The sequence below is a fragment of the Equus przewalskii genome, chromosome 20 (assembly GCF_037783145.1).
Source record: "Equus przewalskii isolate Varuska chromosome 20, EquPr2, whole genome shotgun sequence".
NCBI classification, from domain to species: domain Eukaryota; kingdom Metazoa; phylum Chordata; class Mammalia; order Perissodactyla; family Equidae; genus Equus; species Equus przewalskii.
This window is the reverse complement of record NC_091850.1, coordinates 21009900-21033545: the sequence shown is the minus strand read 5'-3', so window position 1 is coordinate 21033545 and position 23646 is coordinate 21009900. Positions and strand designations below refer to the sequence as shown.

The 23646-nt window shown below is 36.3% G+C and overlaps 1 long non-coding RNA gene across 1 annotated transcript in view; it reads left to right on the top strand.

The window, feature by feature from the left end:
- LOC139077822 (uncharacterized) overlaps positions 1-23646 on the top strand; it is a 69698-nt gene that overhangs the window by 1369 nt on the left and 44683 nt on the right. Inside the window, exon 2 of the long non-coding RNA XR_011530342.1 lies at positions 16823-16987. This is a non-coding gene — a long non-coding RNA (uncharacterized lncRNA). The remainder of the gene's footprint in view (positions 1-16822; positions 16988-23646) is intronic.

Here is a 23646-nt window from a genome sequence, read left to right as displayed (position 1 = left end):
TTCACAGCATTTAGTGATCTATTAGGAAAGAGGCAAAGGGAAAAGACTAAGTTCTGGCTTGAGTAGCTATATATTTGGTAGTATATTAAATAAGAGAGGACGTTCAACATGAGAAGGGAAGAAGCTTTTAGGAACAAAATAATTTCATTTAGGATAAGGTGTATGCAAGATGGCTTCCAGACATTCATATGGAAGTTATGGAAATATATAGAAACATACGTCTAGTGGACGATTGAAAATAAATGGCTGCAACTGTATTAGTTTTATATTGCTATATAAAAATTACCACAAATTTAGCAGCTTAAGGCAACATACATTTGTTAGCTCAGCATTTCCATGGGTCAAAGGTCCAGGCACTGCTTAGCTAGAGCATAAAAAGCAGAGTGAGTAATCATAGAACCAGTGCTTAAGTGTGTATAAGACAATGCCCAAGGAGCCCCTGAAATACTTGGTAGTGAGAAATATTGCTGATTCGGCTCAGACATCATAGCCATAAAGGTGGGGGCTGGGAACACCAAACAAAATGAGAGATTTCCTGTTTATATGACCTCATTGCTAACCAAATGAGGCCTGGGAAGATTTGGATACATAATAATTACTGGAAAAAAATAATAAATACAAAAAATTCTAAAAGTAAGTAGGAAGAGGAGCCAGAGAAGGTGATTAACAAGCTGTTGAAAAGACAAGGTGATGGGACACGAACCAGGAAAACAATTAATGAAGACAAAGGATGAAAATGATAAAATGAAAGTGATCTACCAAATCAGCTTTTACAGAATGATTGAATAGAATGCAGCATCTGTCAGCTTCCGAACAGAAGCCTGTCTAGGTCTTACAAACAGTGGGGACTTAGGGCAAGGAATTGGTTACATAGATAATGAAAAAGATGTGGAGTCAAACAGAAGAACGTAAGACAATTGAAAGGTCAGCAACCTCAAGCCTGTTCCATCCTTAGAATTGAAAAGAAAATGGAGACAAGAGGGAGGGTTATTAGAGCCCAGGAGTCTGAGTTTGTGTTGGAAGCTGGAACTGTGAGAGAGAAACTGTCTATCTGGCACTGGAGCCGTGGGAGAAACTCAGAAGCTACTGGACACACTGCTTCAGGCAGAACTAGACAGCGAGAAATGCCTTGATAGTTAACTCTCCACCTTCCACCAGTGGAAAGTGGCCAAATCTACCTGGAAACCTATAGGCAATCCTGAGAAAAGTGTTCTCTGTTACAGGGAAAGGGTATCAGAGAAGGGAGAATGAGAAAGGAAAGAGTCAGAGTAAACAGCTAAATGAAACACAGATGAGGACCGAAAAGAAGCAGACCACAAAAAAATGAGACCCCTTTCAGACTGGAATCTCTATATTTAACAAATAACATTTTGAAATTTTAGATAGGGCCATTGCTACAATAATGGATGTCACTGGGGTCCAGTGCAGTGGCATAGTGGTTGAGTTCATGCACTCCCCTTTAGCGGCCTGGGCTTTGCCCATTTGGATCCTGGGCACAGACCTATGCACTGCTTATCAAGCCATGCTGTGGCAGGCATCCCACATATAAAGTAGAGAAAGATGGGCACAGATGTTAGCTCAGGGCCAATCTTCCTCACCAAAAAGAAGAGGATTAGCGGTGGATGTTAGTCAGGGCTAATCTTCCTCAAAAAAATAAAAATAAAAATAATAGACATCACCAGCCCAAGTACAAAGGAGATGAGATTTAAATAAAGAGATTTTTGTTCATGCATGACTTAAGAAATCAGTCATATTAGTCTTTATTTTCAAACTAACTGTCCTGAGATTTTAAGAGTAAGAAGTAAAATTCTTTCCTAAGAAGTAATTAAAACTATACAGCTGATTAAATAAAAGCAGATTGGAAAATGAGCACATTTTTAGTATACTGAGCTTTTGAATTTGATGCAAAAATGTATCTATTGGGAAAACAGCTTTGCTATAAATTAATCCACAATGGGCATTTAAGCTAAAATCATTTCCAACCAAATTCAGCTTTTAAAAAGTCATTAAACTTCTTCTTGAATAAAATGCTATTTATTTAAACACCGCTTCACTTAAGCGCTCATAAAAAAAAACTAAGCATTAATCTGACACAGGATCTAATTGAAATAGAGGCCAGGTACCAAGGTTCTAGTACTCGCTGCCACTAATAGATTGTGCAAACTTTGCTGAATCAATTACCAGCATATGACTCCCCCTCGTAAAACCTGAGAATGAATATTCCTTTCGCACCAATCACAGAGTTGTATTGAGTTTCAAGAAAATCCAATGTTTAAAACATACAACGTATAAAAGCACCTCATAAAATTTAAAATGGCTAAGTTACAGAAAGTGATAACAATAATCCAAAATAATAAGAGGTATTTAACTTCTTCTATAATGATGTAGCAAACATCCCCCACTTACGGGACAAGCAGCTTTTCAGAGGACTGGTTATATAAACTTAATTAAATTGAAAAAAAAAGAAAACTTTAGGAAAGTGACTCCCTGGAATATTGTAGCCATTAAAATTTCCTGGAAAATCCCATGTCCTGGGAGCTAATCATGTTCATTCTATTTTTCAGGCAAATGTTGAAAATATCAACTCTATAATAATACAATTAATTTTGTTTATCGAAGCTCTTTTAAAATAAGCAAGCACAATTTTTAGCTGAAACTTCATAAATATTCTTATCAACCACTGGGATCTAGAGAAATCAAGACCAGGACCTAGCTAAATTGAAGAGATTCTTCAATACTAAATCATTATTAAAAATATACAATATCATAAATAGAATAAGAGCAATTCCGTGTCACTTTGACAATATTATTTTATTTTAGTCTAAAACAGCAACAAACAGGAAAGGGTTTCCAACACATAGATAAACAAACTAACAGATCAATAATATATGAAAGTAACAAAAATGAACTCAGCAGTCCTAATAAACACTATAGATGCTATAAACAGAAGGGCAAGCAACGCCAAGAGCCAAAGTTCCATCAGAGATGTTCAACCATAGATTCGCTTGTAAGCCCCATGCTAAGACTCCAAGAAAAAAATCAATTTCTGCTTATTAAACCATGTTATGTGAACACCAATATTACTTAAAGACACTGGTCTGCCCTTTGCAGTAAATATGGACTCTCCTTTTTCTGAAATACACAGTAGCTGGTATTTCTCATAAATTCTATCGTATTTTATAGCATTGTTTCCTCAAATTATTTGATAAAAGAACTTTTTTTTAATGTTTTGCTTTTTTTCCTAGTTACCATCTTAAGCAAGATGTCCTTTGGAAAACATCTGGGAAATGATCGTTTGTAATCATTGGTGTCTTTACCTAACAGCTGCTTTGAGAGCATATTCGTAGAAAAACAAGTGCCAGGCCTTACCCACAGGTGTGTGCAGTGCTGTATGTAGCACAGTGCCATGTATACAACAGAGAATACTTATTGAAAAACATAAATCAGTGAATTCTGCTCCTTATTTGAAGAATTTAGTAGGTATAGTATTTTGAGATGTGATAATTTAATGTCTAGAAAGACTAAGAACTTTCAAAAAATTCCATATTTAAGAATTCAAAGTATAGTGCAAAGTATATTAGTTAAGCTTAAAGGATTTAAAAATTATAAGATATTTTAGAAATGATGTAGTCTAATGCCCTCACTTATTGGAACACATACAATAAAATAAAATATTACTTTTCTTTTTAAACTTTTGCAGAAAGTTCTCAAATTTTACAGATTTAGATGTTTTTCCCTTAAAGATATAGGGTGTAAATTTTAGAGATAAGAATTTATTTCAATTTAAAGAGATTGAATATGAAATAAATAAAGCATACAGTGTTCAGCATTAAGAATTATGGAGTTTCAAAATTCCCACCAAAATGGCTAGAATTTAAAGCACTAACAATACCATTTGTTAGTGACAATATAAACAACTGAATTGTTCATGCATTGACGGTAGAACGTAAAATAGTCAACCACTTCAGAGAACTAATTCAGTATCTAAAAAAGATTAACATAATATATATCTCAAAAATTCTCCAAGATATATACATCCAATGGAAATAAGTGCATATGTCTACCAAATGATATGGACAATTTATAATGATCAAAAACTGGAATAACCAAAATATCCATCAAAATTTGAATAAGTAAATGCATTGTTGTTTATCATTCATGCAAGAAATTCTAAACAACAAAGAATAAGAATGAATTACTGACATGTAGAAACTTTACAGACATAATGCCATGGTGGAGTAACTGATAACAGACTACAATTGCAACTCAAAATATCTGATACAGTTTTTCAGATGTTGGACAACAGGTGGCAAAGGGAACAAATGAAGCGAGCCCCTGAAGTGCCCCATGACTAGTGGTACCTGTGCACTTGGTGATGGACGACAGTGCAGACACAGAGTGGTGGTCTTACTGAGCTTTAGGGACAGAAATTTGAATTTGGGGCTCAGAGGAGGCTGGATAGAAAGGATCTCCAACAGAGAGAACTGGGGGGTCTAATTAAAGTGATCATATGACTTATCGTAAACTAGACCATCTGGGAGTGAAAGGGCATGCTCTTAATAAATACTCCAAGATGACACAGATGAATCAGACTTGTCTTCGGCAATCAGGTATAACCAGCCCACTGCCATTCTCCTTGCTCCCACAAAGGATTTCTGCCAAAGGATGGTCCTAAACATTTTTCTGGAACACACTGGTTGCCTCTCTCGTGAGGCTCTTTTCCTACCAGTCCTTGCTGCAAGGTATCTCTCCTGATCTGGCTTCACTGTGACCTAGTTTATATGCACATGCGCAGTCAGTTTTCCAAAACCTCTCGATGGGTTGGAGATTCTAGCTTCAACAAACTTCCAGCATTATTCACATACTTTACCAAAATCTGCTTCCATATATCATTTTAGAGGTGGCAATGGTTGCACAATTCTATGAATATTCTAAAAATCATAAACTGTGCACTTTAAAAGGGCAAGTTTGACATTATGTGAATTATATCTCTATAAAGGTTACAAAACTTTTTAAAATCAAACTTATGTCGAGTAAAAAACACCAGCCCAGATGTTCTATCAAACGATTTGTTTGGAATCGTCTTCTAATCTGCACCTCACAAAGGACAGGTGGTGAATCTCAGAATTTCTCTGCCATACGCTCAGCCCTGGGCTTCTTATACAATTTGTGCAGCAACCATTTCTGTATAGCAAGGGGTATGAAGCAGTTGTTTTCAAATCTTAGGATGAGTTCATTAGAAATATCTGGAGGGCTTATTAAAAGGCAGGTTGCTTGGCCCCATTATCAGTTTCTGATCCAATAAGTCTGGGTGGGGTCTGAGAAAGTGCCTGGAGAACCACTGAGCTAAGCAATCCTTCTTGTACCAAAACCCAGGTTTTCTGACGAAGAACCAGGAAAGCCGGTGGTGTAATTCAGTCTAAGTCTGAAGGCATGAGAACTGGGAGAGTTGATGGGGTAAGTCCCTGTCTGAGTCTGAAAGCCTGGCAACCAGGAGCACCAATATCCGAGGACAGGAGAGGGAGGTTCAACTCAAGCAGAGAGAATTTGCCCTCCTCTGCCTTTTTGCTCTATTCCGGCCCTCACTGGGTCGGATGATGCCCACCGGCGTTAGGAAGAGTGCCCTGCTTTACGAAGTCCACCAAGTCAAACGCTAATTGCTTCTGGGGACACTCACAGTCACGCTTAGAAATAATGTTTTACCAATTATCAGGGCATCCCTTAGCCCAGTCAAGTTGACATATAAAATTAACCATCATACTAGCAAAGGCATTTGCCATGGCCTTGAGCTTAAAAAACAGCTCCGACTTCAATGCTTTGCATAATGTTTATTACTAACTGTGAAAGCTTTCGAATGCTTATTATTAACTGTGACCGTGTATATGAACATTGAGACTTCCGTTCTGCATACCACAATAACTAGTCCATTCAAAATAGACAAATGCAGTTTATAGTACGCTATTTCAGTTCCAAGTACCGTTAACTTTGCTCGCTTCGTTGGTTAGTTCTGTTTTCCAAATTTTGGCTCTGGGCTCCCTAACATGCAGGCTTCACCTATGAGTCCTGGTCCTCTGCTCTTTTCACTCTCTCACTCTGGTCTTCAGTTACCTGCCAAGAAGAATGATATGGTAGAAATGCTGGGGTCCAAGAGACCTGGTTCAAAAATAATTTGCGCTATTTTTAATTGTGAGATATTGGGCAGGTACTCTTCTCTCTGTGAGTTTCTGCTTTCCTCACGTCTAAAATCTAAGTTATACTGCCAGCTTTAATAAAATACTGTATAGTACTGTATGAACATGAATTTATTTCTTCCCTGACCCAGGCGAGACAACTTAGTATCTGGCACGAAGTGGCAACTCGACATATATCACTGCCTCCACCCATCGCCACATCCTTCCAAGCTGCCAGGAGCGAGCCCTGCTCTAAATTCACTCTTCATTATGCCTCCGCTTTTTCTCTATGCCAAAAGCTAGCACAAGTGATCTGAGAGTCCAGGAAGGGGAAGGAAACGGGTTTTCTCTGTGCAGCACACTCTTTCAGGAGAATTGACATTAGAGAGGTGGTAAGCAGAGGATTGGAACCAGCTGGATTTTTCAATAGAGTAAATAGAAATTATGAGTATTTCCCTTTGAAAGGACTTGATTTAAAACTTCGCTTTATATAGCCCTTCACAATATTTCATGTTTTACACTTAAACCTGTTTATTTATCTAATCCTTTCCACCAAACTGTAAACCTCCTGAGGGCAGGGCCGGTGTCTTCTTTATCTTAGAACCCTCCCACAGCACCGATCCCAATTCTCTTCATACAGTAAGCCATTAATTGTGTGTTGAATCAATAATATTGCATTGTATTTGGGTTTGGGTTTAAAATGTTGCATAATGGTTCTCTTTCTGGAGCCCATGCTGTTCTTAGCGGAGCACAGTGGGTAATGAATCCATTACAGGAGTGAATAAACAGCCCTGCCTTCTGTGAAAGCATCCAAGGAAATGCCACCTATGGGGTCTTCTCAGAAGAGGTTTGGGCACACGGACCAAAAATAAAACCAAGGCTGCAGCCCCTCTGTCCCGACAGCTTCAAGTATGTGCTTTGATTTGAAACAGATGGATTTGCTTTCAATGCCATACTCCTGACAGCTAAAAACTAAAACAAATATCCTTTCTGATACTTGAGAATACCCAAAGCCCATGATTCAAGAAAATATATGGAGAAATGTCATCACCTGTTTAACTCCTCTAAAGATTTTCCTAAATAAAATTGCTGATGCTGCTAGCTTGGTTCACGTAAATATTTTTAAAGGGAACAAGCTAAACTCTTTTTCATGCCTCAGGATTATAATAGATCAGATGTAAAAACACTGAGTCCCTAGAAATAAATCAATATTGTTGATGTATATTAGACGCTGTGTTAGCTCACAGAACACTCATAGATAGGCTTCATCTGCTTTCTTCCTTGTAATCATCCTGGGACAGACAAGTGCCTTATTTCCATGTTATAGATGAGGAAACTGAAGGGTAAGACAAGTGGTTTTTCCAAAGTCATCACCTCAAGATTAATGCTTCCAAATCCTGAGCTGATTTATTCTTTAAATCATGCAGTTTCAGGACTTATCTTTGGTACTACATTGTTCTAATTTCCCTTTATTCTGTCTTAGTGTCTGTGGAAAATATTGCTAATGAGGTACTTTCCTCCAGCAGGATTACCATGTGATGGCAATTTCCACCTTGAATCAGAGCGGTAGGAAAACTAACAAAGGAAGAATCACGAAGGGCATCTGCTGATGACAGCAAAGGCTATGGAGGGGCTGGAATGGAAAATTCTGGGAACAAGACTGAAGTTTCCCTTAAAAGCTACACAGCACTTTTTGCATGGATCTCTTAACAGTTTTTCCTTCTCCGTCTAACAGTAGATGGCAATGATCTAGAATGTAGGACTGCAGTAAGCAATTTTAGGTGAACTAATGGTAAAAAATAACCTGAGAGTTTGCATATGTTGCCACAATTTATATACAACCAAGAAATTTTATGGTACAGCATTAAATAAGAATAGCTTAGCTAGATAATGTCTATAAGCAATGACCTTCCACTGCCCTCATGTGTTCACAGTAGCAGCAGATGCCTTGATAACTACCAGGATTGATTCATGCCAATCTCTCCTATTACAGTTGCTCTCAAAGGCTTTTCTATTGCTGCAGTAAGTGCCAACGCAGCTATAATGCTCTGCTTTAATTAGTTCTTTCAACTATAATCTAAATCCTACATGCTTCATGCCAATTGTCATAACTACGAGCTTTAATCTGACATTTCAAAAAACAGAATTTCAAATATCAAATATGCATTCCATATTTCTCTCCCTACAAAAACATTCAAACTGTGCCAATATTGGGTTTCAGGATTATTTATTTGATCAAAAATTTATTAATAAGCTGGTAAAAAAAAAACCCTCTAAAGTTATTTTTGGAAAGATTGGGGAAATGTTAGTTATGGACTGGGTGTTAGATGATATTAGGAAACTATGCTATTTTTCTTAGGTGTAATAATGCTCTTGCAGTTTGTACGGAAAAGTCTTTACTTTTAGGAAATACTAATTGAACTGTTTATAGATAAAGTGTCATGACATCTGCAAGTTACTTGTTAATAGGTCCAATCAAAAAATAAATACACAAAATTATAGATGACAATAAAGATTAAACAAATATCAAAATTATTGAATGTAGGTTGTGGATATATGTGCTATTTATATCAATTTTGCATCTTTTTGGCATATTTGCATATTTTCATAATAAAATGCTAAAAAACTTAATCCTATACTACATGCCAAAGACAGAGGCACTGAGGTTGCAAAGAAAAATAAAAGCAAGTCCCTGACTTCATAGTCCAATAGCTAATTAAAGGGATGTAAATACATATAATTATTGTAATTTGTAATGGATATAGTACTAGAGGTAGGTAGCAAGATACTTGACAGAAGATGAAGAAAATAATTCTGCCTACAGACGTCAAGCAAACGTTTCCACGGGGACTGATGCGTGCATAGGGGCTCAAAAAATACACAAGCAGGGGCCTGGCCCAGTGGTGTAGTGGTTAAGTTCACACACACTGCTTCGGGAGTCTGGGATTCACGGGTTCAGATCCTGGGCAAGGACCTACGCACCGCTCATCAAGCCATGCTGAGACAGCGTCCCACATACAAAATGAAGGAAGACTGGCACAGATTTTAGCTCAGCGACAATCTTTCTCAAGCAAAAAGAGGAGGATTTCCAACAAATGTTAGCTCAGGGCCAATCTTCCTCACCAAAACAAAAGAAAAAAGAAAACACGAGCAGGGAGGGTACTGTTGGCAGAGTCAAGTGATGAGTATCCCTGTAGAAGCCTGAAACAGCACGAAAGAGTTGGGGAAGAGCACACTCAGGTGACTTGGCCGCTAAGGATAATGTGGAAAGAGTGGAAGAAGAGTCTGGAAAGCCTCACTGACTGGGGATCTAGAAAGAAGAAGAGTACATGCTGCTAAAGAGTTGCAACATTTTTCTGGAGACAATGTGAAGCCTTAAAAATCAAAAACTTCTTGTCAGCTAGACATATACAGATATCGAATGATTATGTTGTACAACTGAAACTAACATAATGTTATATGCCAATTACATCTCAATAAAAGCAATGGTAATGAAGGGGATGGCATGCTCATTGATCCATGACTTTCCAACAGAGTAGTTATTCAAACTTGTGGGTCAAAATGACTTCCTGGTCAGTATCATATAGAAATGACCTTAAAGTTTCCCAACAATTCGAAGAAAATCATGGTTGATTTTTTTTTTGAGCATGATTAGCCCTGAGCTAACATCTGCTGCCAATCCTCCTCTTTTTGCTGAGGAAAACTGCCCTGAGCTAATGTCTATGCCCATCTTCCTCTACTTTATATGTGGGACGCCTACCACAGCATGGCTTGCTGAGCAGTGCCACGTCCGCACCCAAGATCCGAACCACCGAACCCCGGCTGCTGAATTGGAACGTGCACACTTAACCACTGTGCCACTGAGCCAGCCCATGGTTGATTTTTTTGATTAAATGAACCAAATCTAACCTATTGAGCCTGGAGAAAGCATGCCATATTCATGCCAACAGAGATTAAATAGTGGAAGCTGTTAATGATAGGAATTAATATAAAGAGAGATATGTATCATTTATGAAAAGTTGGTATGCAAACGTGAGGATTAAAAACTAAACCAAAGAAAAAAATAATTCAAGGAAGATTGTTCACATTATTAGAAGATAATTAACTTTGAAGATCTTTCACTTGTGTGTTAATCTACCCATGAACACTGAAATTTTTTCCTCAAAGATCACAGACTATTCACTTGAAGCCAATGAACAAACAATAAACTAAACAACTTTAGTGCCAGGAGCCAATTGATTCTGGCAAAGGAAGACAAGGCCCCAGAGAAATGATTACGCAAGGGAGAAAGAAACCATGTTTTAATATGCACTTTGCATTGTTTTAAATCCACCTATTATACTAAGAGAGCTACGCCTCTACTGCAGTCTGATTTTGTTTAAGCCAATCTTTACCTTTTAAAATTTGGTCAGTGAATGAGTAGTTTGATTGCATCCCAAGACTCAATTTCCCTAATTTTTTATTTCAGCTTTTTTCTTCACAAATAATATATACTGAATACTGTAAAAAAGTACATCTCAAGGAGTTTTTCATTTTATTTCTGTCAGATGCCGTGTACAGAATGTTATCTTCCTAACAGCATGAGATATTCTAGCTTCACTTCTCAGACTTCAGCCTTTGTCTGGGTTTAATGTAACACTGTTTAATTTTTCTCTAATTTATAGGAATGAGGAATTAATGGCTTATAACCATATGGTTAGGATCCATTATTAAAGGAAAATAACAATTTGAATCCAGAAGTCTACTGAAGAGATAGCTTTGGGAAATTTTAGGAATCAAGTAAATATGCTTAAACATAGTTCCTTGATAGATTGTTGGAAGAGAATTCAAAGAAAGGATACGAGACAAGAAAACTTTAAAGTGAAAAACATTAAAATCCTTAGTAAGCACTTTTATATTAGATCCTTGGGAGAAAGTATCACATCTGCTAGGCTTTTTCTTACTTGAATTCCCAGGCTACCAATTAGAAATGGAAAATTGCTTAAGCTGTGCCTCTAGGATTCTCCTGCACCAGCCTTTGGTCACACCACTAGAGGAGACCAAAGAAAATGTTGACATCTTCAAAGAAGAGACAGAGAGGTCCTTACCTACTTAAAACAAGGATGTTCAGTGGAAGATACAAATATCTAGACTATTATTTTTTTAACCAACAAGCATCTGGGATAATCCTCCTAAACTTTTCCATTGAGTTCAAGGCCTAGAAAATTTAATAAGGCCCTCAGGAAGCCTAGGGGCATAGCCCAAAGGTGCATTTAAAATTTGAAATATTTAAACTGCCAGTATAATCTTTAAAAATGCTTGAAATTTGGTATTCTATTCGTTCATATATAAATGTTTTTTTTAATATAAAAATGGTTTCAGCTACCTATAATTTATTAAGCCTTTTCATAAATCTTTGAATGAAATCAGTGTTCTCAAATATAAACATGCTTATTTCTGGCTTTGTATACCTAAGCATACTCAGCTTGAAAAGCATGACCAAGACGTAATCTAAAGGTTTCTCTGTGAAGGTTACACACCTGAGGAGAATGTTGAGGCCTCCAGGACTCCAGAGATGGAGGATGACTTGCTCTTCATTGAGTGAATGCTGTTGATATTTTTTTAGAGTTTCTTCATTACTTGGGAAAGCCAGTGGCACAGGTACTACTGGTCATGCCTTGAGATCAGAGAAGGAAAAGAACTTGTACACTTCAGTCAAACTAAGAAGAATTCAAGGGAAATACAGTGATTTTCTCAGCTTAGGTCATGCTCGTCTTTAGATCAACAGGAGTTGAACTGAAAATTCAAGCCATGATTGAGCCAACATAAAACCGTGAGCTTTTAGACCTCATAGCAGTCAGACAGTAGAGGGTGGGGAACTGTGACTGGAAATTGGAACCAGAACATTCTGACTGGGGTGGGGAAGAATGGCCTCCCCATGCGGAAAGGTGCTATTACCTGAACACATGAGATAAAGAGAGGTGCTGGGCCTGCACAGATGAGCAGCTAAACTCCTATTCACCCTGCAGGTCTCAGTCTAGCCATTGTTCCCTTAGAGGGGCTTCTCTTGACTCTCCAGGATTGGTTTTGTTCTCTGCCCACATATCCCCATAGACACTTCCTAAATTGATGAACATTTGTATTCTCAACTTCACTCTATGAACTTTTAGTGAAAGGAATGGTCTCTCTTATTTCCACTCCCTTACACATAGTGGGTCCTCACTAAATATCAATATCACAAGAATAAACAATGATCATTTGTCTACCAGATACCAATGGCAAATGAGTAATAACAATATTTAGCTTCATGCTCCCTCTCTCTCTCTTAACACACTTCTATTTATGGGAAGTTTATGCATGTTTGCAGAAACCTTTAAAATTTTTCTGTAATAGTTCATCTTCTGAACTGAAAGAAATCAGATCTGTCTTTCCTTTCCCAAATTCATTTATGTTTGCCCGGAGAAGTCAATCAGTCATGACACCTAATTGGCATGCCACCCTCGGCAGCTATGAGTGCTGCTGAAGTGCCCTTCATTCACATTCACATCATGCTGTTAGTAGAGACTGTTAAACACGATACCTGCTAGAATGGCTTAAAATGAGGACACAATTCAGCCAGCTTAATGGCAATAAATTGGAAAAGTATATGGATAAAAGGAATGTCTTATTCATTGGTGCTCTTTCAAAAAACAAAGATGCAAATTTTTTTTTAAAATAGAGAGAGAGGCAATCTAAAACACATAAGAAACAGCAGTCCCTCTTCAATGAATTATGACTTGTTGGTTATTTCCCCCAAGTAACTGTGAACACAGATTGTAAAATATTAATCAGCTTCAACCCCTATTTATCATGCAGGACAGGTGAAAACCTCAGACATAAATGTTATTAGTCATGATTCAGGTCATTTGGAAGGGTGTCTTCTGGAACTGGCATGCATTGGGCAGAGACTCAGAACAAACGTGATTGGACAGTGGAAAGTAGAATGATGTCATTGGCTAAGTCGGCTGAGACAGGTGGTCCGCAGGCTGCACCTTAATTCCCATACCATCTTCAGTCTGTCAGATAAAATTAATGGCTCACCGCAAACAACAAATGACTGTTGTTTGGGGCTATAGGACAAATTCCTTTGCAAGGTCACTACATGTGAACACTCCATACTTTATTAATCTCTGACGGAGATAACCAAGAGGAAAATAACAAATTTTTAATCTGACATTGCTGTCCTGCCGCTATAGCACTGGCAAAGTAAGAGAATCAGGATGTTTTTATATAAAGAGTAAGGAAATGCATAGATTGCCACAAGGGATAAATGATAAAAGGAAAGAAATTTGATTCCCAGATTTGTGGTTTAGACACACAGATGGGAGCCCCATCCCTAAAACGTTGACACAGAAATAGAATTTCCTGTAGGAATGAAAATTCATTTCCACAAAAGTCAAGAAATTTAAGAGCTAAAGCATATAGTGGCACATAGATTCTGCTCAGGCATTTTGTCACCTATCTTAGCACTGTAGTCAAATACAATGAGAGTGGGGCACCCCTAGCTCATCAGCTACAAATTGTCAATCTTTTCAGGAGCCAACAGGCTGGGTGAGTCAGCAGACTGTGGATTTCCCACCATGAGGTCAATCACAGGCCCAAAGACCACTTAGCAGAGATTTTGAGGACAGACACAGCCTTTAAGATCCCTTCCAACTCTCACTTTTGAGATGGCCAAATCATTCTATACTTCTACATATCATACATAGCTCTTATAATTATTTCCTTAAGAGCATTCTTCTTATTAGTGCCATGAGATCAGGAGCTAGTTCTAACTTCTTCACTGTTTTGTGCTCAGAGATTGGCACAGTGTTAACAGAAAAGGTGCTCAATAAAATATTGTTCATTAACTGACAAGTCACACCTAAACCTAAAAAAGGGTGGTTGTTGAATTAAATGTTTTAAAATAAAGCTGGCATGACTTCCTCCTAAAATTAAATGGAAGGTGTTGTAAGGAAGGTTCAGATTATAGTGACTGCCAAAGTTTCAAGTTAAAATATATGGAATTTTAAGTTGACTTCATGTTTCATTATTACAGGGCAATAGCTCTTCACAAAATTTCCTACCTCACTCCTAGTGAGTAAATACTAGTGCATACATACATATATATATATATGTATAAATAGATAAAATAAGCATAAATAATATAAATAGAAGCAATTGCATCATTTACAAAACCATTCCCTTGATTTGTCAATGAAATTGTAAATTTAATTAAATATTTTCTAAACAAATAAATGTGATCTTCCCAATAAATAATGTTGTTGCTTCTGTCAAAATTCTTCTGGAGGCTTTGAAAATTTTTGATAAATGCAATCACAAAAAAATAAAAATGCCACCAAATTCGGTATAAGGGATTTTGGAAGGGAAATCGTAAAATCTGGAAAGATTCTGTCTTCAGATTACTTCAAAGTTGATTTCAATTTCCCATTTTACTTTCATGAAACTAAAAATTGAAATTGTAGAAGATGGTGCGGTTTATATCAGAAAGATGGCAGCCAGCATTTTGCATACTCAAAAGAAAGATAATTGCCCCATATCAAAAGACTGGTAATGAAGGCATGTTTAAATTTTAATTTAAAATTAAAAATTCAAATTCTGAATGTATAATTTTTATTATTCCCTTCTTTCACTGATTTTTTTCAAATATTACACTAATAACCTTGATTGTATAGAGCAGGGGTTCCCACTGCCCCAACATCAAGGGTCGAAAACTCAAGGCTCATAGGCAGAATGCCCGCAGGCAGCTGTGTTTGTAAAATTGAACACGTTTAGGAGGGCCGTGTGTGGACCAGTTGGCTACAGTTGGTATCACTTCACATATTTTATTCTAGTTTGCCCCACACATACGGATAATTACTCTGGCACTTTCTGAGGGCTTTTGATTTCTAACTCCAGACTTAGACAAACCCCAAGAAATAACAAAATGTTTTTTCTCTTCGTTCAATCAACCATTATACTTCATAGATATAATTACAATTATTTGCCTTCCTGGAACTAAGGCGATGCTCCAATGATGGTCAAAATACAGACTAATTTAACACAAAAATTTCAGGGCAAAATGCATATATGTACAAGCAAATAGGTAAATCATGACATTTAGAAAGATTATACAATATCCAGGCACAGGGCCAAGTGTTTTATATGTAATATAACATTTAATGCTCGACACTATGAGAAAGGTAATATATCATCATGGCCATTTTGTAAACGAGAGAACAAAGATTCAGTGAGATAAATATCTTGCCCAAGCTCACCCAGCTAATAGACAGCCAGGATGGGATTCAATCCTAAGTGGTCTGACCACAACATCTGTGTTATTAATCACATTAACATTCTACTAGTGTATGTGTGCATGTGTGTGTATGTATACAGATAGAGATCATGCCTATATGGAAGTGCAAGTTTTCCTTATGTCTAGCTAATTGCTTTTTGAAGAAGGTAAATTTTGACAGTGGTAATGTCCTCCAGTTAGATTATGCTGAACAGATCAGTGACTGAACAAACTTCAGTGACGGTGCAGCCGTTCAACTCACCAGAATCTTCAAAATCACTTTAAAATAGTGTGTCAAGTTGTATTACAACACACTAGACAGTACTAGTTATCTTTATTGCCTTTGTTATTGATGTGATGGACATCACAGGACATACTAGCTGAAAGTGTCACAAAAATAATTTAATATAATAACTTTTTTGCTCTCTTTTTTATTGAGGTAACATTGGTCTATAACATTATATAAATTTCAGGTGTACATCATTGTATTTAGACTTCTGTATAGACTATCATATTTACCACCAAAAGTCTAGATTCCATCTGTCACTGGACAAATGTCCCCCTTTACCCTTTTTTCCCTCCCCCCCAACTTTCCCCTCTGGTGACTAGTAATCTGTTCTCTGTATCTATGTGTTTGTTTGTTACTATTGTTTTTTTTATCTTCCACATATCAGTGAAATCATATGATATTTGTCTTTCTCCATCTGACTTTAAAGAAAATAAGTGGAAGAAGGTATGAAAAAGATAGCAAGAGCTTGTTATAGAGCAAGAATTGACTGACATATTCTATACGTAGAATGTATTGACAATTTTTATAATATTTCTATAAGGAAGCACTCTAATATTTTTGTTATTCTCGAAATAAAAATTCCTTATTAATGCAGTAGATTTAATTAGCCAGAACTATACTATTTAGCAGAAAACTTATTGTACTTCAATTTTAGTAATACGTAGCTTGAGTCTTCTCATGGATTAACATGAGTTACATGGGAGGTAAATTAGCACTGAATGACCAAGAGACTAAATGCTAGAGTCAAATAACATGGGTTTCAATCCTGGTGGCACATTTTTTTCCAGCTGTATGATCTTAGAGATATTAATAAATTCTCTAGGATCCAATTTTCCCATCTCAAATAATAGCACTCAATTGTATACTGCTAATAAATAAAGATAAAATCATACAAAGCAAGAAAAGTATTTATCACAGTACCAAGTACATGATAAATACCAGTTATCATAGCTGTTATTAAAATATAATGGTGCAACTAGAATATACAACTATGTACTGGGGAGGCTTTGGGGAGGAGAAAAAAATAGAAACATAATAAAATAAAATAAAAGATAATGGATTACTTTCCAGTTCCAAGTAAGATGCTGCAAGCACCCTACATTTTGCCTCTCCTACTGAGTGTATCTACAAATCCTGGACATAATGCATGGAGCAACCATTTGAGGACTCTGAAAAGTAGGTAGAAGCTGATGGATTGTAGAAGAAGACCAGAAGTAGAAGTACTCTGAATGGGTGGTGAGTTTACCATTTTTATTTCCCTCTAGTATTCCCTAACCTGTTCTTAACACAGCCCCAAATCTATAAGTGGGTATCACCACAAACAGGAAATTGAAGAGAAGCCTTCAATTTTGGCTAGAGGATTAGGAAAGCGGTCTCAGAGTGCTTGGAGAGAGAAATGGAAAGATGTTATTTGTTTTCTTCTCATTGTAGTCTCTTGTCCCACCCCATGAGGCCCACAGGTGTTTAAAACTCTGGGAGAGGGAAACATCCCCTCTAATAAGTGGAACCATGGCCCCAAAATGTGGGTGTACCCCTACTGCTTTTGGTTTCTCTCTATTCTCCCAGCACTTGACTCCAGACATGAGCATATCTAAGGGAAATGAGTGGCAAAGCAGAGTAAATAAAATCTAACATTTCCAGCTAGAGGACTCTCTGAGAATCAGAAAGTACCAGTGACACTGTAAAGGGGGAGAAGCATGGGAAACCAACCCTATAAATTAGTTTATGAACTGCTGAGCTCACCATTGAGTTGTATGTGGTTTTTGACCCTAAATTGTATTCCATAGACTTTAAAAACTGAACAAAGATATAGATCACTGCCCATATCTCAAACTGGCCACTGAGTAGCACACATATAGGGCAGTTCTAAATGGCACTGCAAAGGTTTAGAAAACAGAACTAACATTGTAACCACAATTACCAGAAGACTGATTGGAACAGGTGGTCTGAATGCCATTTGGTGTTTTTCCTACTAAAACAAAAGTGTCAACATTCTCGATAGAATTTAAAATACTCAATGTTTCATAACATAATATGCAAAATGTCCAGGACACAATCCCAAATTACTTGGAACACGAAAAACCAAGAAAATCTCATTTTGCATGGAAAAAATAATCAACACATGCCAACACCAAGTTGACAGAGATGCAGGAATTGTTTGATAAAGACTTTAATGCAGCTATTTAAAAAATGTTGCAGGAGCCAGCCCTGTAGTGTAGTGGTTAAGTTTGGCAGGCTCCAATTCTGTGACCCAGGTTCATGGATTCAGACCCCAGGTGTAGACCTATACCACTCATCAGCCATGCTGTGGCAGTGACCCACATATAAAGTGGAGGAAGAATGGCACAGATGTTAGCTCAGTGATAGTCTTCCTCAGCCAAAAAGAAAAAAGAATATTGCAAAAAATGAAGACAAAAAGTCTTGAAATGAATGGGAAACTAGAAAGACATTATAAAGAAATAAAAGGTTATACCTAAAATGGAAATTTTGACAAACCCACAGCCAACATCATACTCAATGGGGAAAAACTGAACACCATCCCTCTGAGAACAGGAACAATTCAAGGGTGCCCACTATCACCACTCTTATTCAACATAGTACTGGATGTTTGGCCAGAGCAATGAGACAAGAGAAAGTAATAAAAGGAATTCAAATAGGGAGTGAAGAAGTGAAACTCTTACTGTTTGCAGACAACATGATCTTACATATAGAAAACCCTAAAGAATCCATTGCAAAACTATTAGAAATAATTAACAACTACAGTAAAGTTGCAGGGTACAAAATCAACTTACAAAAATCAGTTGCATTTCTATACTCTAATAATGAGCTTACAGAAAGAGAACTCAGGAATACAATTCCATTTACAATCACAACACAGGTAATAAGTTATCTAGGAATAAATTTAACCAAGGAGGTGAAGGACTTATACAATTAAAACTATAAGACATTATTGAAAGAAATAGACGATGTCATAAAGAAATGGAAAGAGATTCCACGCACACAGATTGGAAAAATAAACATATTTAAAATGTCCATACTACCCAAAGAACTCTACAGATTCAATGTAATCCCAATCAGAATCTCAAAGACATTCTTGACAGAAAGAGAGCAAAGAATCCTAAAATTCATGGGGGGCAACCAAAGACCCCAAATTGCTACAGCAATCCTGAAAAAAAAGAACAAAGCTAGAGGCATCACAATCCCTGACTTCAAAATGTACTACAAAGGCATAGTGATCTAAACAGCATGGTACTGGTACAAAAACAGGCACACAGGTCAATGGAACAGAACTGAAAGCCCAGAAATAAAACCACACATCTGTGGACAGCTAATTTCCTACAAAGGTGCCAAGAACATACAATGGAGAAAAGATAGTGTCTTCAATAAATGGTGTTGGGAAATCTGGACAACCACTTGCAAAAGAATGAAAGTAGACCATTATCTCACTCCATACACAAAAATAAACTCAAAATGGATCAAAGACTTGAAGATAAGTCCTGAAACCATAAAACTCCTGGAAGTACACTCTTTGACATCAAACTTAAAAGGACCTTTTCGAATACCATATCTTCTCAGACAAAGGAAACAAAAGAAAAAATACACGAGCAGACTTCATCAGACTAAAGAACTTTTGCAAGGCAAAAAAAACCTAGGATCAAAACAAAAAGACAACCCACCAACTGGGAGAAAATACTTGCAAAATCATATATCTGACAAGTGGTTAATCTCCATAATATATAAGGAACACACAACTGAACAACAAAAAAACAGATAGCCCAATCAAAAATTGGGCAAAGGATATGAACAGACATTTTTCTAGAGAAGATATACAGATGGCCAATAAGCACATGAAAAGATGTTCAACATCACTAATCATCAGGGAAATATAAATCAAAACTACACTAAGATACCACCTTACACCTGTTAAAATGGCTATAATCACTAAGACTAAAAACAAATGTTGTAGAGGGTATGGAGAAAAGGGAACCCTCATACACTGCTGGTGGGAATGCAAACTTGTGCAGCCACTATGGAAAACAGTATACAGATTCCTCAAAAAACTAAAACTAGAAATACCATATAACCCAGCTATCCCACTACTGGGTATCTACTCAAACAACTTGAAATCAACAATCCAAAGTGACATATGACCCTTATGTTCATTGCAGCGCTATTCACACACAATAGCCAAGACATGAAAGCAATCCAAGTGCCCATCAACTGATGATTGAATAAAGAAGATGTGGTATATATATACAATGGAACACTACTCAGCCATAAAAAAAGACAAAATCATCCCATTTGCAACAACATGAGTGGACCTTGAGGGTATTATGCTAAGCGAAATAAGCCAGACTGAGAAAGACAAACACCATATGATTTCACTCATATATAAACAAACACATGGACAAAGAGAACAGTTCAGTGGTTACCAGGGGAAGAGGGGTGGGGGATGGGCACAGGGGTGAAGGAGAGCACTTATATGTTGACAGACAAGAAATAACATACAACTGAAATTTCTCAATGCTGTAAACTATTATGAACTCAATGAAAAAAAGAAAAAAATCTTATCATAGAAAAGAAAAACTCAGATCAACAGCTTAAGCTTCGAAGAAACTAAAGGAAGCAGAGTAAGATGATGTCAAAGAAGGTAGAAAGCAAATAATAAAAATAAAAGTAGAAATCAATGAAATAGAAACAAAAAACAACAGAGAAAATCAATGAAGCCAAAACCCGGTTCTTAGAAAAGATCAATAAAACTGATAAAGTTCTAGCAAGACTCACAAAGAAAAAAGAGAGAAGACATAAATTACCAATATGGGGAATAAAAGAAAGGATATCACTATAGACCACGCAGACCTTCAAATGGCAACAGCAATAATGTAAACAACTCTATGCACATAACTTCAACAACTTACATGAAATGAACTAATTTCTTGAAAACCATAAGCTACCAAAACGCACCCAAAATTAAATAAATAATCTGAAGAGTTTTACAGCCATGAAAGAAATTGAATTCATAGTTTAAAAACTTCTGAAAAAGAAATCTACAGGTCTGAAACATTTTACTGGTGATTTCTACCAAACATTTAAGGAAGAAATAACACCAATTCTATAAAACATCTTCCAGAAAAAAGAAGAGTGGAAAACTTTCCCAATTCATTTTATGAAGTTGGTATTACTCTGACACCGAAACTGGGAAAAGACAGGATAAGAAGAGACAACTGCCTACCGATATTTTTCAGCAAAATTAAATCCAGCAATACATAAAAAGTGAACCACAACCAAGTGGGTAATTATCCCTAGACTGGAAGGCTGGTTCAATGTTCGAAAATCAGTCAATATAATCCATCACTTTAACAGTACAGAAACACACACATACACAATGAAATCATTTAGTGAAGAAAAAGCATTTGTCAAAAATTCAAAATTCATTCATGATAAAAACTCAGCTAATTTGGAATAGGAGGGAACTTCTTTGACCTAACTAAAGTGTATCCACAAAAACCCTACAGCTAATGTCTTACTTAAATGTGAAAAACGGAATGGTTTCCGTCTAACACTGGAAACAAGGTAAGGATGTCCACTCTCACCATTTTATTCAGCATCTTACTAGAAGTCCTAACCAGTGCAATAAAGCAAGAAATAGAAATTAAAGGCATATGGATTGGAAAGGAAGAAATAAAACACTTCCTGTTCATAGATAACATGATTATCTATGTAAAAGATCCTATGAAATCTGCTTTCAAAACTCCTAGAACTAATTAGTGAGTTGAGTAAGGTCACAAGATACGAGGAAAACACACATTAATCATATTTCTATATGCCAGCAATTGGCAATTAGAACAATTAGAAATCAAAGTTAAAAATAGTTACATTAAACATAGTTATTTAATTTTTAACATAATATGTAAATATTTTAATTTTAATATGTAATACTTAAAAATTATTTAATTTTTAAGAATTAACATTTTAAATTTTAAATTAAAACAAAAATTCAAACAAAAAATTTAAAGACATTTAAATTTTAACATAATGTTTAACACAATATTTAATTTAACATAGCTAAATTAAAAATAGTTACAGTATCCCCCAAATATGAAATTATTAGGCATAAATCTAATAAAACATCTGAATGCTGGAAACTAAAAAACACTGATGAAAAATTAAACATGACCTAAATAAATGAAGAGATATACCATGATTATTACATATTGAAATGATTTAAAATTTTAAAATTCTGACAATATCAAGTGATGGTGTGGATATGGAACAACTAGAACTCTCATACGTTGCTGTGGGAATGCAAAACAAAACAGCCACTCTGGGAAACAGTTTAATAATTTCTCACAAAGTGAAATATGTATTTACCATAAGACCCAGCACTCCCACTCTTGAGTATTTACCCTAGAGTAAGGAAAACATATGTTTACACAAAAACCTTTACACAATGTTCCTGGAAGCTCTAGTCATGATCCTCTAAAACTAGGAAAGACCCAGTGTCCTTTAATAGGTAAATAATTAAACAAACTGTGGTATATCCATGTAACGGACTCAAGAGTAAAAGAGAACAAAGTCAATATATGCAATGTACTGAAGGAATCTCAAAAAACATTACGGTGAGTGACATATGCCAGTCTCAAAAGGTTATATATTATACAATTCCATTTTTATGACATTCTTATGTCATTTTGTCATTCTTATGACATTCTTATGTCATTGAATGAGATTTTTATGACAAAAAGCAAATCTCTAGCGACAGAAAACAGATCGTAGGTGCAAGAGTTTAAAAGTAGGGGGAGGGTGTCACTACAAAGAGATAGCAGGAAGGAGATTTGAGGAGTGATGGAGCTGTTCCATGCTCTGATGATGATAGCACTTGCATGAATCTATAGAGCTATTAAAATTCAAAGAACTGCACAAAAAAGTTATTTAATTTATATAAAATAAAATATAGTAGGATCAACAGAAGCTATTTGTATTAGCCAGGGATATTCTCAGCCTCAAAAATTAGGAAGCTAAATTAATATTGAATTAATCAAATAAAGGTTTATTTTTCATATCTAAGAAGTCCCAAAAGAAGCAGTTTCTGGTACTGTTAGCTGCTCAAGAATGCGGTCAAGGCTACAGGCATTTTCCATTTTCAGTTCATTATCCTTAGCCTGTTGACTTTTCATCTTCGTGCTTGTTGCCTCTTGGCCAAAATATGGCCACTGCAGCTTCAGACACTAAGATCTTGCTTAAACCTGAAAGAGGAGGGTTAAGAGGGAAGCATAACCTGCCCTCATTTTCAAGAAATCAAAGCCTTTCCAGAAAGCCACTCACTTCCAGCAGACTTCTCCTTACATTTCATGGGCCAGAACTGAGTCACTTACCCATCGCTGTATCCTGATTGTGTATCCAATCACTACTGAAGGACCTAGGGATTATCATAATTCAACAAATCATGATTAATCTCCAGGGACTGCAGTAGAGGCCTACCGCCATCCTCTAAAATTATGTGAACTAGACCGTACCTATCTGCTTCTGCTATTTAAGAGTATGAGCTAAAATTTTATCACTGCTTATTTCCACATGATATATGGAATTTTTTTAAAAAGACTATTTCAGTTTTAAAGTATATTCATTTACCCTAATTGAAACAATCATTTCAAATCCTCATCACAAGTTTTATGATATATCCAGCCTGTTTCATAGAAAATGTATTTTGGATAAGCTTATATTTATTTCATATCAAAAACTTTTAAAAATACATGAAAAAATTTTGCATAAAAGTACATGCAGAGGAACTACTGATTTGAAGATCGTAAATTGATATAAACATCTAACAGAAATGATAACAGCCCAAATGTTTTCATTCTACACTGAAATCTTAGTAAAAATTTTCTTTCAAT